The sequence below is a fragment of the Lissotriton helveticus genome, chromosome 12 (assembly GCF_964261635.1).
Source record: "Lissotriton helveticus chromosome 12, aLisHel1.1, whole genome shotgun sequence".
Taxonomy (NCBI): domain Eukaryota; kingdom Metazoa; phylum Chordata; class Amphibia; order Caudata; family Salamandridae; genus Lissotriton; species Lissotriton helveticus.
In genome coordinates this window covers 246601508-246615632 of record NC_136073.1, presented here as the reverse complement: position 1 = coordinate 246615632, position 14125 = coordinate 246601508, and the positions used below count along the sequence as shown (strand labels likewise).

General features: G+C 43.5%; 1 protein-coding gene across 5 annotated transcripts in view; it reads right to left on the bottom strand.

The window, feature by feature from the left end:
* ZNF276 (zinc finger protein 276) overlaps positions 1 to 14125 on the bottom strand; it is a 300147-nt gene that overhangs the window by 214323 nt on the left and 71699 nt on the right. Inside the window, exon 1 of one of the 5 annotated variants that reach the window (XM_078668238.1) lies at positions 13602 to 13662. The exons of the other annotated variants lie outside the window; for them this stretch is intronic. The gene's annotated coding sequence lies outside the window, so the exon portion shown is untranslated. Of the gene's footprint in view, positions 1 to 13601; positions 13663 to 14125 lie in introns of those variants that run through there. 5 annotated transcript variants of the gene reach the window in all.

The following is a 14125-nucleotide window of genomic DNA, read 5'->3' as shown; positions in this document are numbered from 1 at the left end:
CCTTTAAATCTTGTTACATTTAATACTATGTTTAAAGACAGATGTCAGCTTATGACTCCTTACAAATTGATCCATATTTTATGCTGGAGGTCATGTTTATAAAATCCCCTAACTTTGCAGTCAGAGAAAGAAGAGTAAAGTGAAGTCCCTGACAATCGTGCTGTATGAAATAATAGGCTATGGGATGTCATTTTTTTCTCACATTTATATAGCTTGTAAACGAACTGTACAAATATTTCAAAATATATTTCAGTATTCAGTCTAACACTTTTGGTTTAATTCTGAAGTGTGGTAGAAATAAAGATTGATTAGGATCAAAACAAATCAGATCACATAACTTGGTGACGTGCACATTATAAATATTTGCTGAAACTCGGTTTCCAAATTATCATTTCTACGCTATATAGTTTTAGCAGTGAAATTGCATGTCAGTGGGAATATTGGTAGACATTTCTATTTGAAATGTGCTGTTTGTAAATGACAGTGCACTACCACATCATTTTTTAGTAATATATTTATTAAAAGTGAGAGATTTTCAAAATGAACTGAGTGACAGTCCTGCCTCTCCCCTGTTGGCAATGCTATTAGTGAGCAAAAAGACAAGGCAGGGGTCATGTGTATCCTGTAAAATGGGCTCGATTTTTATTATACACGGAGAAAAGGTTTGGTCTATTAAATCAAACAAAAGAGTTTTTGTACAAAAGACAAATCAAACTCACATATTTGAACATGTTCCCATATTTGATAATTAAGAAAAAGACAACTCAATTAAATACAATATTTGCCTAGGATCAAACAATGTGAGACCAGTTTATGGGTCAATCACATTACAGTTAGGTCGAGTAGATTGTTCAAGTCACCAGACCTGCAGGTTTAGTACATTTTTATGATTTTTCGACACCTGTTATGGTTAGCCTCTCCAACACGTACTAGTCATCTGGTTCAGCCGAAGAATTGATGCCTCACATGTAAGTAAGTCGATGCATATGCTTCCTTTTAAGCAGTCCTGACCTCACAGGTCTCCTAGGAGGCAAGTGAAGGCCAGCGCCAAGATGCAGATATATGTCAGTGTGTAGCATGCAGTACTACAGTAAAGACCACAGTGTTTAGTAGAGTTGGCATGAAAGTATCCTTTAGCCATGCTGGAATTGTTCAACTAGGATATTTTAGGAAATAACTTTCATATAATATTTTGTAAGGGATCAACCAGCTCTAAATGAATAAGTTGGGTCTTTATAAGGCAGGGCACTAAACTTTACCATCAAGGATTCTATTGCTACGATATGGGATTGTTGCTGAGATACAGACATTTTTGGAGGGGAGAGGCTTTCTTTTTGTGCTGTTGAACATTTTTGTTAGTAGATGAACATGTAAACATCTCTTTCAGAGTTGTTTCTTTCCTCACTTTTTCACCATTATGTTATGCCCCCGGTTTTTCTGGGGAATATTGGTGTAGGGGAGTAGGCACCTTACTTTGTTTTGCAATGATGCATATTATGCCAAAAAGGGTCATGCCAACTAGGCTTCTGTACCTGCTCTGGATCATCTTACTCCGTGCCAAACCAGGCTTCATGGCCTCTGGTCTGCTTCCTGGTGATATTGTGTGTTTATGAGGAGAGCCACACCGCCAGAGCTGGGCTAAGATTGCTAAGAAGTTAAAAAAAGATGTTCAGAATCTGGAAGTGAGAGTATCTCACCTAAATGACTCTGTAGACAATAGCACCTTGGAACGAGTTTGAGACAAGAGGTTCTCACATTACAAAAACAAAATACAGTCTCCCAGGTAACAACACGTTAAGATCTTGAGAACCGTTCTCATTGCAGCAACATCTAAATCAGGAGGTGCTTCAGGGAACAGAAGGATCTAATATTGAATCTGTTCAACGCATGTTCAGAGCACTACTGGGAGCTGCCAACTCGCAAAGGATAGAACTAGGAAGAATACACAGTAAGGTAGATATGCAACAAGGCCGCCAAATGCTGGACATTTTGACCAGGGTCCAGACAATTTTAATTGAAAGAAATGCAGCAATTTCTGAAGAGTCTCAATGGCTAGGACCCTGAAATGTATCACTTTCAATGTTAGGGAACTAAAAGCCCTGGCCAAGTACCCGATAACCTTGGGCTTACTTGGGAAATTGAGAGACGGCGGGCTCCTCCATCAGACACATTTATTGAATGGGAATACATGCAGACTACATTCCTTGTCTTTCTCCATCCTATTCTTCCCTTCTGACAAGATTACTAGAGCCAGGATGAGGATTCTCTTTGCAATTCATGCAGGTTCCTCAGTAATCAACTCGTACGCAGACTGATAAAGAACATAGTTATTGTTAACTTGTTTTTGCGAAGTAGAGCAAAATCTATCACCAGAGTTTAAGGATAGACCTCAGACAAGAACGCTTTCAATGGATTACTTTGCAAAAGCTTATCTGACTAGGCACAGGGCAATTGATGGTGGGGTTGACGGGAATCTATTTACAGACAAAAAAAACAGGCAAGATAAGACAGAGGTTAGAGGGGACTATAGTCCTGTCACAAGAAGGGCTGCAATGGATGGACAAGGCGGTCTTAAGGACACATGGCAGTTGTATGACCCTACTCAAATAGACTAGTCACACTACTTAGCCTCACACAATGTCATATGCAAGGATACAGAATTTAGGATTGCACATTTCGACACTTCTAAACGGTAGTGGAACACAGAATCATCTCACTTTCCAATCATGCCCCAGTATTATCCCAAATAAGATGGGATAAGTGGACAGGGAGATGAGAGCTTTCCTAGCATCTGACTTATACCATTCTAGTGAACCTGCCTTGAAGGCAACAGTCACAACCAACTGAGGGAGTATCATCAATTTACCGATTTAGGAGACAGTCATCTAGTTGTGACATGTGACAGTCTTAAGCAGCAGCGAGATGACATTTGAGACCAGAAGTAGCCAGGCTAAATAAACTTAGGGAGGAGGAGAGGACAAATCTCCAAGTGGAACTAATGGTAGAAAGGGCTCAACATAAATATTATCAGTCACAGCAGCAGTTGTATAAAGGTCCTGAATATACCAAGCCAGCTTAAACTACTCTACCTCAATAAGGCAAAGTAGACAAAAGTTGAATCTGGGTGGCAATAAATCACAAAATGTGCCTGCATTTTGAAAGAGGAGGTAATAAAAGACAAACGACCTCAAGTCCCCAGCCCCCCACCCACCTCCCCGCACCTCTCCCTCCCACCCCCGGTTCAAGCAAAAATATTTCACCTTCTTTGCTGACTCAGAGAGGGTTACCCTCCCGCTTTTGTGGGGGTGAAAATGTTGGTCCTTTTCAAACCAGTAAACTATAGGGCAGGATGTGGTTCATAGAGACCCATTACATTAACACAGTATTTAAGTTATACACTAAAATTCAGCTGACAAGACTGAATAGAATACTCCCCCAACGAATACATCCTGACCAGTAAGGCTTCTTAGCACGTGGGTGGGTGTTGCAGCAAGTCAGCAATAATACAAAAAAGTGACACTTGATAGATGCAGTACCTAGGCTCAACAGGGAAATAATGGTTTGCTTCCTCAATGCCGAATAGGCCGTCTACTGGGTAAATTGAGGTCGTTGTAGGGTGGCAATGAAGGTACATAGCACACTCTTGCATTTAGTCTGGGATGGGTACACAGCATTTACTGCAATAAATATAATTAAGGCTCAAAATTCCCAAGTGAAAGTGGTACAAATGGGGACGTGGCTGGGTTGCCTCCCTCTTGCCCCTATTCTTTACATCACATATCAAACTCTGGGCACAGGGTATTCAAAACAATCCAGAAGTCAGAGGGATCTGGCTGGGCCCAGATTTATTTATGCTCATGCTAATGATACTTGTTATCTCTCTGTCAACCTCCACTTTTCCAACACTGCTGGATGACTTAAACCTGTATATTATGGCATTTGTATTTAAATTAAACATGGGTAAATCGGAGTCCCTAACATCATGTTTTCTCCTGTCACATACTGTCACCTGCACGAAAAAGTACATTTCAAGTCTACTGTGTCATCGATAAAATATCTGGGTATAAGCATCATCTGTCTCAGTAAGTAAATGGTTGCTGCAAATTATTTGCGTCATTTAGATTCAATTAGAGAAGACCTACAACAGTGAGGTAATGGGCACCTTTCACAGCTAGGATGTGTAGCATCAGTTAAAATGCATCCCCAATCCCATTTCCTATTATAGTGAGTCTCAGCTATGGTAGATGTGGAAGGGGTCAAGGACAGAAAGTAATAAAAACAGTTGTGTTTTCCTGACCATGCACATGAAGGATAGTCTTTATTGGAACTCCCAATTAAAACATCAATAGAGCTGAAATGGCACTGGGGTCTGCAGGCCCGGAGCCAATATTAAAGGTTAGGTACAGGATTAATAACATAAAAGGGTTAACAAGTTATCTTTCCACATTCACTTCTCTATTCAGGAAATCTGATTTTCAACAAGAATACTTGAGGAAGGGGTTTTAAAACTGATAGAAGTTGGGAGACCTGTTTAGCATTATTAAACCACTTGAACAAATTAGATGAGACTACAGCCTGAAGAAAGTGAGAGATTCTCTGATTGACAACTTCGCGATTTGGTTTTGTAACACAGTATTAGGTAGAAGCAATGAGGGAACTTTGGGAAGCTCTTACAAACAGGTGTTACAAATAAAAATTATTGCTCTGCTTTACCTCTAAGATTACGTTTTAAACGTGATCTTTCCCACTAGCCTATATAGGTTATTCCTAAATTTGGAGACTTTTAAACCTTTTCTGTCAACTTTAATAGGCACCATGCACTTTGTATAACAAACTATCTTATCTGTCTCTAGGTACCCATTTCTGTTTTGAGTTTTTCGGTGTTGGTCAAAGGCACCAAGCACTTTATAAAGAAAAATGAATGATTGTTTTATGGTGTTTAATCTAGGACATTGAATTTTAAATGACTGGACCTGGATGGTTGTTGATTTGTGTCTTCATTAATTTTAAACGTGTTAAGTTGGTTCTTTTTGGGCCCGCTATGCACTTTATAAAGAGAATAAACTGTTTACAGGGTAAGGCATCATGTCCTGTAAAATGTTAACTTAACTGATGTACAAACAGAATTGATGTTTTTTTTCTTCTATTGTCTTTTATCTGTGACTTTTATGGACTGATAAAAAACGAATAACGTTTTATTTGACTGACATAGATAAACATCTGACTTTGATACTATGACATGTACTATGATTGGCAAAGCTGTGAAATACAGTTTTCAGAGCTCATGGGAGAAGGGATTACACATGTCGTTCGCAGATGAGGAATGGGCTAACATCATAAGTCACTTTCATAGGAGAGACGTAAGGGGTAGGTGGTGGAAGAGGCCTTGAAACTATTAAACTAATGCCACTACATGCCAGAAAATCTAAAGAGATTCGATCAAATCGGTCTGACACTTGTTGGGGAGAGTGAAGGTCAATGTCCCACATATTGTGGAACGGTCCTAAAATCTACAGCTTCGGGAGATACTTTCTCGATAAGATATTTCAATCAAGCAACCTTAGAATTCCATACCTGGCAATGAGTGCTTTGTTGAGGCAAACACAAGAGACCAAATGGGGGTCCTTAACAGGTACTAGGACACTTGTGATCTTTTTTTTAAACATAATGTTATTGAGTTTTTAAAATCGGTATTATACGTAGTACACTGTGTGTATCATCAGTAAGACATGAAGGAAAAGAATAACATTCTTGTCAAAATAAGTTTCCACCAACTAACCGGTGGCCAGGTATATGCATATTTACATAAATCGCAAATATTGTATTGTCTGTAAAATAAGCAAAGCGAGTACCAAAAAAGGAAATAAAGAATTCAGATTAATTGCATAGGCAAACAATCGAATAGTGTAAAAATAGAAAAAACTAGTGATTATCTGTTAATCTTCTAACTACAATTCTACAACAAAAATAAGAACACCCCCCCTCCCTCTGGTTCTCTGATCCATTAGTTTACACTGTAATGTTTCTAGGAGATTGTGCTCCCACAAGCGACAAATCAATACCAAGCATACACAGTCATATATACATTTATATTGATACATGCCTATATATATATATATATATATATATATATATATATATATATATATATTAGAGCAAATTGCGCAAGCGCTTCGAGAGGGCTCACCGCTTCATCCGACCCTCCGGTCTGTATTTGGCTCCTCTGTAATGTTCACAGGTTCCCTTGAATTAAAATTGGGTCCGACGCGTTTCGGGGCCACAAACGCCCCTTCCTCATGGACTATGCGCAGTTCAACATCAAGTTCTCTTCACGCTGGTCAAACGCGTTTTAGTTTGAACAGCTGGCGTCGTCCTCCCTGAGTGGGTGGAGTCTGGCAACACCGGAACTCTTGGTCAACATAGTCCTGTGAAGTTAAATAAAATAGTAACCTTAAGTAGGCTGGCGTGTCTGCACTTTTATTACTGTCATTTAAGATCCTTAAGTAGGATGGGAGGGAAGCTGCGGGCATCACATTTTATTCAAATGGATGTTGCGCTGACAGGCGAGTGTGCTCGGTCTCGCCTCAGTCTCTTAGGACAGGATACATGTTCCGCCATCAGAGTGGAGCTCCTTCCGCGACCAAGGCTGGCCGCCTGAATATAGTAGAGCAAATTGCGCAAGCGCTTCGGGAGGGCTCACCGCTTCATCCGACCCTCCGGTCTGTATTTGGCTCCTCTGCAATGTTCACAGGTTCCCTTGAATTAAAATTGGGTCCGACACTTCACAGGACTACGTTGACCAAGAGTCCCGGTGTTGCCAGACTCCACCCACTCAGGGAGGACGACGCCAGCTGTTCAAACTAAAACACGTTTGACCAGCGTGAAGAGAACATGGTGTTGAACTGCGCATAGTCCATGAGGAAGGGGCGTTTGTGGCCCCGAAACGAGTCGGACCCAATTTTAATTCAAGGGAACCTGTGAACATTGCAGAGGAGCCAAATACAGACCGGAGGGTCGGAAGAAGCAGTGAGCCCTCCCGAAGCGCTTGCGCAATTTGCTCTACTATATTCAGGCGGCCAGCCTTGGTCGCGGAAGGAGCTCCACTCTGATGGCGGAACATGTATCCTGTCCTAAGAGACTGAGGCGAGACCGAGCACACTCGCCTGTCAGCGCAACATCCATTAGAATAAAACGTGATGCCCGCAGCTTCCCTCCAATCCTACTTAAGGATCTTAAATGGCGGTAATACAAAGTGCAGACACGCCAGCCTACTTAAGGTTACTATTTTATTTCACTTCACAGGACTGCGTTGACCAAGAGTCCCGATGTTGCTAGACTCCACCCACTCAGGGAGGACGACGCCAGCCGTTCAAACTAAAACGCGTTTGACCAGCGTGAAGAGAACATGGTGTTGAACTGCGCATAGTCCATGAGGAAGGGGCGTTTGTGGCCCCGAAACGCGTCGGACCCAATTTTAATTCAAGGGAACCTGTGAACATTGCAGAGGAGCCAAATACAGACCGGAGGGTCAGATGAAGCGGTGAGCCCTCCCGAAGCGCTTGCGCAATTTGCTCTGATATTGATATATATATATTATCTGTGCCTGCCAGAGACACAGTACGGATGGCCCCGCTACACCAAGAGTTTCGGAGATGTAACTGGCACGCAGCTGTTTACAGCTTCAGGACTATCGAGGGATCGATACTCTCCGATGACCGCCAGAGGACACAGATCATTACTGGGGAAAGCGAGGTACTTTACTTCGGTGGGGCGATACAGTCCGCATTGACTGCCCTGACCCAGCAGCCTGTCTGTGTTGCGCTGGCTGTAGCGGCCATAAGGGGACCCAGGACTACGGCCGTTGACTTTCCTTCATTGCGAGGCATTGCACCCATCACCACCTACCTGCCAGCCAGCGGGACTTACAGTCTGCCTCACTCCCCCACGCCATCAACCCAGTCGTGCCGGTACAGTGCCTTCTGGGAGTTGAAGTCCAGCATCAAAACGGACTCTAACAGGATATGTCGATCACATTAGGGGGAGGAGCGTTATGTGCTGGATCAATTTAGTGAGCAGGAAGGATCATTTGTGAATGGACATGCTGCAGTGTTGGGCGCTGAGGAAGGCTACTGATGCCGAAATGCATTCGCCGCCATTGCTGTAATGGGAAATAAACGTGCTGTTTGACCTGTAACCCCCTTGGCCTCCGCGTTCTTCTTCGAGGGATGTTTGATATATATATATATATATATATATATATATATGGTCAGGTGAGCCAATGAATGAATGAATGAATGAAATTTTATTTGTGGTTACTCAAAACCATTAAAATAAAACAAACTACAAAAGTGCAGTATTATAAAATACAAGAAGGGTTCAAATGGATAAGACGTAGACTTATTAAAATCTAGAGTTCATTAGACCATTTATGGTTGTCCGTCAGTCTTGCCTGGTCACACTCAGAAGGACTGGTGAGGTTTGTTGGTATGCGAGTCGATGGCCTAGCTGTAGGTGGCCATCAATTTCCGCCGAGACTGTTGGATGAATTTGCCGAACATAGCCATATCTTTCACTGTTTCCATTGTGAATAGGTAATGGACTGCCTCCTTTATTGATCTAATCCCGCATGTGCGTAAGATTGGCTTTAGGTAGAGGTTACGCTCAGAGGACAGCGCCGGACAGCAAAATAAGATGTGTGCAAAGCTCTCATGTTTGTATTTACATAGCTGACACTCCGAGTGCCTTGTCCAGGATGTCCTCGAGGGGTAAAGTTCTTTAAGGGGAAGAGGATGTAGTCTAAGCGCTAAGATCCTGTTTAACGCTTGTTTCCCCACCGCCTGGGTAAGGTGGAGTTTGGGATTCTGTACAGTATGTGGGAGTTTTAAAGACTCGTGGAAGCCTCTTGTTTTCAATGATTCCAGATCCGAGATGCGCGAGCAAAGGCGAACCTGTTTTGTTATCGTGCTTTTAATGGCGGCGTACTTTATCGACTCATGGTCCCAATTTTCCACGGCGAGCTTCAGGGTTTCTTTGGCAGCAGAGAGGCTGTTTGACCACGGATTGTCTGGTTCCAGAAAGATACTTTTTATGGCAGATTTCAGGGTGTTCTCTAGTGCCACAGTGGCAAGGAAAAAGTATTTGCTCATTGAGGCCAGCTCTTCATATTTTGTTCGGTCAAGTTGAATTCAAGACGCACTAAGGTGTTTCTAGTGCAAGCGGGTAGGTGGAACAACTTTTTATATGCCGAGCAGTGGATTTTTTCTAGCACACTGGGTAATTTGCCTGGGAAGGCCTGCTGTGCGTAGTTCAAAGATGGTATTAGCTTCTCCCTTAGCACTCTTTGAATTGCTGTTGTTGTAGGGCTGTGTAGGGTAGCATGCAACTTGCAGAGGGCATATGCAATGCTTTTCCCTTTTGCCCGTATTTTGTCATGGTGTACTCCTGGGCTCCCTGTCTCGCTAAGCCAGACTCCCAGATAGTTATAAAATTGTGTGCAGTCCAAGGACAGCTTTCCTATCCTCCATTTTGTCAGTTTTTTTTTCGGGTAAGGCCCAAAAATTATTATTTTTGATTTGGATGGATTTACGATCAGTTTGTTCTTGGCGTTGTAATTACCCAGGGACGTTAGTGCTTTTTGTAGGCCGATTTTAGTATGGTCTAAAAGCACCAGGTCGTCGGCATATTGCAATAGTTGGATCTTGGTATGCCCGAGCCAAGGTGTGGCTAATGATGCTCCAGTCAGGGCTTTGCCCAGGTCTGCGGTGTATAGATTAAACAGCATCGGCGCCAAGACGCAACCTTGCTTCAGTCCGCGGTTGGTGTCTATTTTCTCCGTGGCTGCCGTATTTGAAAGTTTGATTCTAACCCAGGTTCTTCTGTATAACGATTGAATGGCTTTTAGTAAAGGGGGGGGTCAATATTCCAGCTTTCCAATTTCTGCCAAAGGATGGAGCGGTCGACGCCATTGAAGGCCGCCGTGTAGTCAATGAAGCAGGCAAAAATCGGGAGGGCTTTTCGCGCTACAGCCTTCTGCGATAGATATGACAGAGCTATAATATTGTCCACTGTTGAGGCTCCTGGTCTGAACCCTGTTTGGTAAAAGGGCAGCAGGTCCTCCTCGCTAACCCACTTTGTGAGTTCCATTAGTAGGGTGCTCGCATAGGCCTTACCCTCGATATCGAGCAGGGCAATCATGCGATCATTTTGAGGGTTAGATTTTGGCTCTTTCTTATAAATCGGATGAAGTAGCGACCCTCTCCAAGAGTCAGGAATGTTCCCCAACAATCGACATTCAGCATATAGCAAGACCAGATTATCAGTCCAGAAGTCTATATCTTGGCGGAAGAGAAAACCTGAGAAGAGAAGACCATTAAGTCCAGGCGCTCCATTTGGTCTGATTTTTTTTAAGATTGTGTTAACTGTCTTTTTTTTCCGGGAGGGTCAGATGATTCACAGTTTTTGTTGGATTAATAAATTTGGTTAGTGGAGTAGCATTGTCCAGGTCTATATTTAGTGGAGATGAGCTGTCTTCCTCTTTATACAAGGTTTTCACGTGAGCTACCCAGGTATCAGAGTCAATTGTGTTCTCCCTCTGGATGCCATCTTGATTTAAGGTATTACGGTATTGCCAGTACTCTTGCGATTTGCTGGGACTCAATAGACCGAAGCTCTTTAGCCATTTCTCCTCAATGTAGCCCCGTTTTGCGGCCCAAACTTTCTTCGAGTGTGATTTTGTGATTTCATGGAGTTGACTTTTATCATAAGCTGAGCCAGTTTTCAGATAGACCCTTCGTTTAGTTCTTATTAGTCTCGCACTTTCTTTAATTGCAGGGATGCGGCCGAAGTTATGCCTGGGATTTGCATACGTTTTGAGTGTTATTCCTCCTTGTAGTTGTAGTACTAGGTTGTGGGCCAACTGATCCCATTCTTCTATTGTGCCCCTTTTTGTTTCATATAATGGCTCATCAGCCCATTAATTTTTCCATTCCTCGAACTTGTTAACAGGCACTGTTCCCCATTTAATCCTCCTCACCAGCGTAAACAGTTCAACACCGTTTAGTGAACCTACGTGTTTAAACGTGTAGTGATTATGTGCTGTACAGTTTAAATTGATTATTAATGCAGCATGGTCACTTTCCTTGCGTTGTTCAACTTTGTAGCCTATCATTAGCTTCTGAAGATGACTGCTTTGTGTGATTGTGTGATCGCTGAACTCTTGCCAGAATCCCTACCTGCTTATACTTGCTGCCTGGGGGGACCACGCAACGGGGATCTGCCTGCCCGCCTCCCGCCGCCTTACTCCTGATTCCACCCCGGAGTTTGGCCGCCGAGCGGAGAGTGGGCGGGGCAGAGGACTGCAATCCCCACCAGCCCTAGCGGCACCCTGACACAGCTTTGCGCGCCAGGAGGCGCTTTAAAACAACGCTATCCCGGTCGAGCGGAGGCACTTTGTGTGATCGCTGAACTCTTGCCAGAATCCCTACCTGCTTATACTTGCTGCCTGGGGGGACCACGCAACGGGGATCTGCCTGCCCGCCTCCCGCCGCCTTACTCCTGATTCCACCGCGGAGTTTGGCCGCCGGGCGGAGAGTGGGCGGGGCAGAGGACTACAATCCCCACCAGCCCTAGCGGCACCCTGACACAGCTTTGCGCACCAGGAGGCGCTTAAAAACAACGCTATCCCGGTCGAGCGGGGGCACTTTGTGTGATTCTGTGATCGCTGAACTCTTGCCAGAATCCCTACCTGCTTATACTTGCTGCCTGGGGGGACCACGCAACGGGGATCTGCCTGCCCGCCTCCCGCCGCCTTACTCCTGATTCCACCGCGGAGTTTGGCCGCCGAGCGGAGAGTGGGCGGGGCAGAGGACTACAATCCCCACCAGCCCTAGCGGCACCCTGACACAGCGTTGCGAGCCAGGAGGCGCTTAAAAACAACGCTACCCCCGTCTCGCGGGACGCCGGGCAAAGCCCGGGCAAAGGGCGGGCCCTCTGAGGCCCTAAGAGGACGAGGAGGTCGGGTCGGGCGCACCCCCCATAACGACATCATTTCTTTATCACGTAGGACTTCCAACTTTGTTTTTGGCTATCATTCCATTGCTTTGGTACGATATCAGAAGGCTACTAGCCTCGTACTACACTGTCCTGTGGTCACTGGGTCCCTGTAACGTTTGTCCCAACTAGGATATTTATATTCATATCAGCATGTCTACTAGAGGTAGTAGAAGCAAGACAGCTGCAGGAGGGGCATCTGTGATCGGACCAATCGATAATTTCATAACAAGGACTAATGAAGCCATCGATCTCAGCATTTCGCTCCTTGAGCGTAGGGTATCGCAAGATTTAGAAATTGCTAAACGTTCTTCTCTTGGGAGCATCATATTAGCAAGAACCCCAGTCAGCTCCAAAAATTTACACACAGGTTGTACTCGTGATATCCGCACTGACCTTCACACCATACCTAATGAGGTTAACCTATCGGCAACCAATCCCCTAATCGACTCTGATACCGATTTAAGCAGTGAACTAGAAAGGACACCAGAACTAGTTATAGACTTCACACCAGATAACCCAATGAATACACCAATCCCTCCTAGTCTTAACCTACCTATTTTTCAAGTACATTTAACGTTTTGGAACATAGCCGGCTTGTTTGCTAAACAGACAACCCCTAATTTCCCGAATCAGGTTAATTTGAGTAACATCATCTGTCTTCAGGAAACTTGGGCTATTGATCCAATACATATAATGGGGAACAAGACCTTTTTCTCTGCAGCTAAAAAATCATCTTCTGAAAGAAGTAGTGGTGGTCTAGTCACCTACATTGCAAACACTTTACATAGTGAGGACATTATTCCCATAAAACTGAAAGAGAACTACCAGTTAATAGTCCTAAAGAGAACTAAACAAAAGATATATGTCATAGTAAACTTTTACAACAATTTGAATGTAGACGACTTGATCAACCTTCTTTCAGAGATTTCCCTAGCCCTTCAAGACCTCCGAGCACAGTACATTAAGAAGTCATGCACAATAGTGTGGGGTGGTGATTTCAACCTTCATTTATGCAGAAATAACAACATTGATAAGTGTGGAATCAAAGAGGATGATGGCAACAGTTTAACACACTTTCTACACTCGACTGAGGGTGAAAAAATTAATGAGAGCATGACAGAATTGGAACTGGGTTTCGCCAATGAGTTAAAGACCTCCCCAGTAGCCTTTACGCCAACATTCAATGGCAGGGGATTAATGAGCCTGATAGATTACGTCCTGATTTCATCATGCAAAGGCCCAAACATCGAATTATTTGAAGTAATTAAAAACCCATTGAGCGATCACTTCCCAAATACCATTGCTTTATACGATTCAAAATTTTTAAAAAAAACGACATAATGAAAATCTTAGACCAGCAAGAGCTCGAACTAGGATCCTTGAACGGTTATACATTAAAATGGGTCAAACATTGATAAAGGAGCTGCAACCGCAAAAATAGTTAGCCAAAGTCAGACAGATATCATAAACTGTCTTGACCCTAGGACAAAATCCAGAGAAGTTCTGGCTAGCTTTAATATCGTCTCTCAAAATATAAAGAAAGCACTTACTAGATCACATAAACAAAAAAGTCAGGCGAAGAAAGGTTGGTTTAGCCCAGCTTGTACAAAAGCATACTCGAAATTAAAGGAAGCCCTAAGTAGGGGAAAGAGAGATAGAGGGGAGGTTATTAGATTAAGAAAAGAATATGCCTTAGCTCTAAAAACCAGAAAACAAGAGCTAAAAACGGACCTATGGGAGCGTCTCAGTAGAAGCTCAGAACTAAAAGACAGTGCAACTTTCTGGCAAATAGTTAGATCCCCTTTTTTAACAGACAGAGAGGACTTACCATCTATCGATGTTGCGATTAGCGACCGTGAATGGGTGAATAATTTTTCTAAAGTTTTCAGTGAAGGGAATATATGGGGTACGGACCATACAGATCTCCTGATCCAGGTTACCTACCCAATAACACTGCATTTTTCACATGACGAGGTGCAAAAAGCACTAAAATCCTCGAAAACAGGTAAAGCCCCAGGCCCAGACGGGGTTCCTGTGGACATTTTTAAACACGAAGTAGATCTCTGGTCCCCGT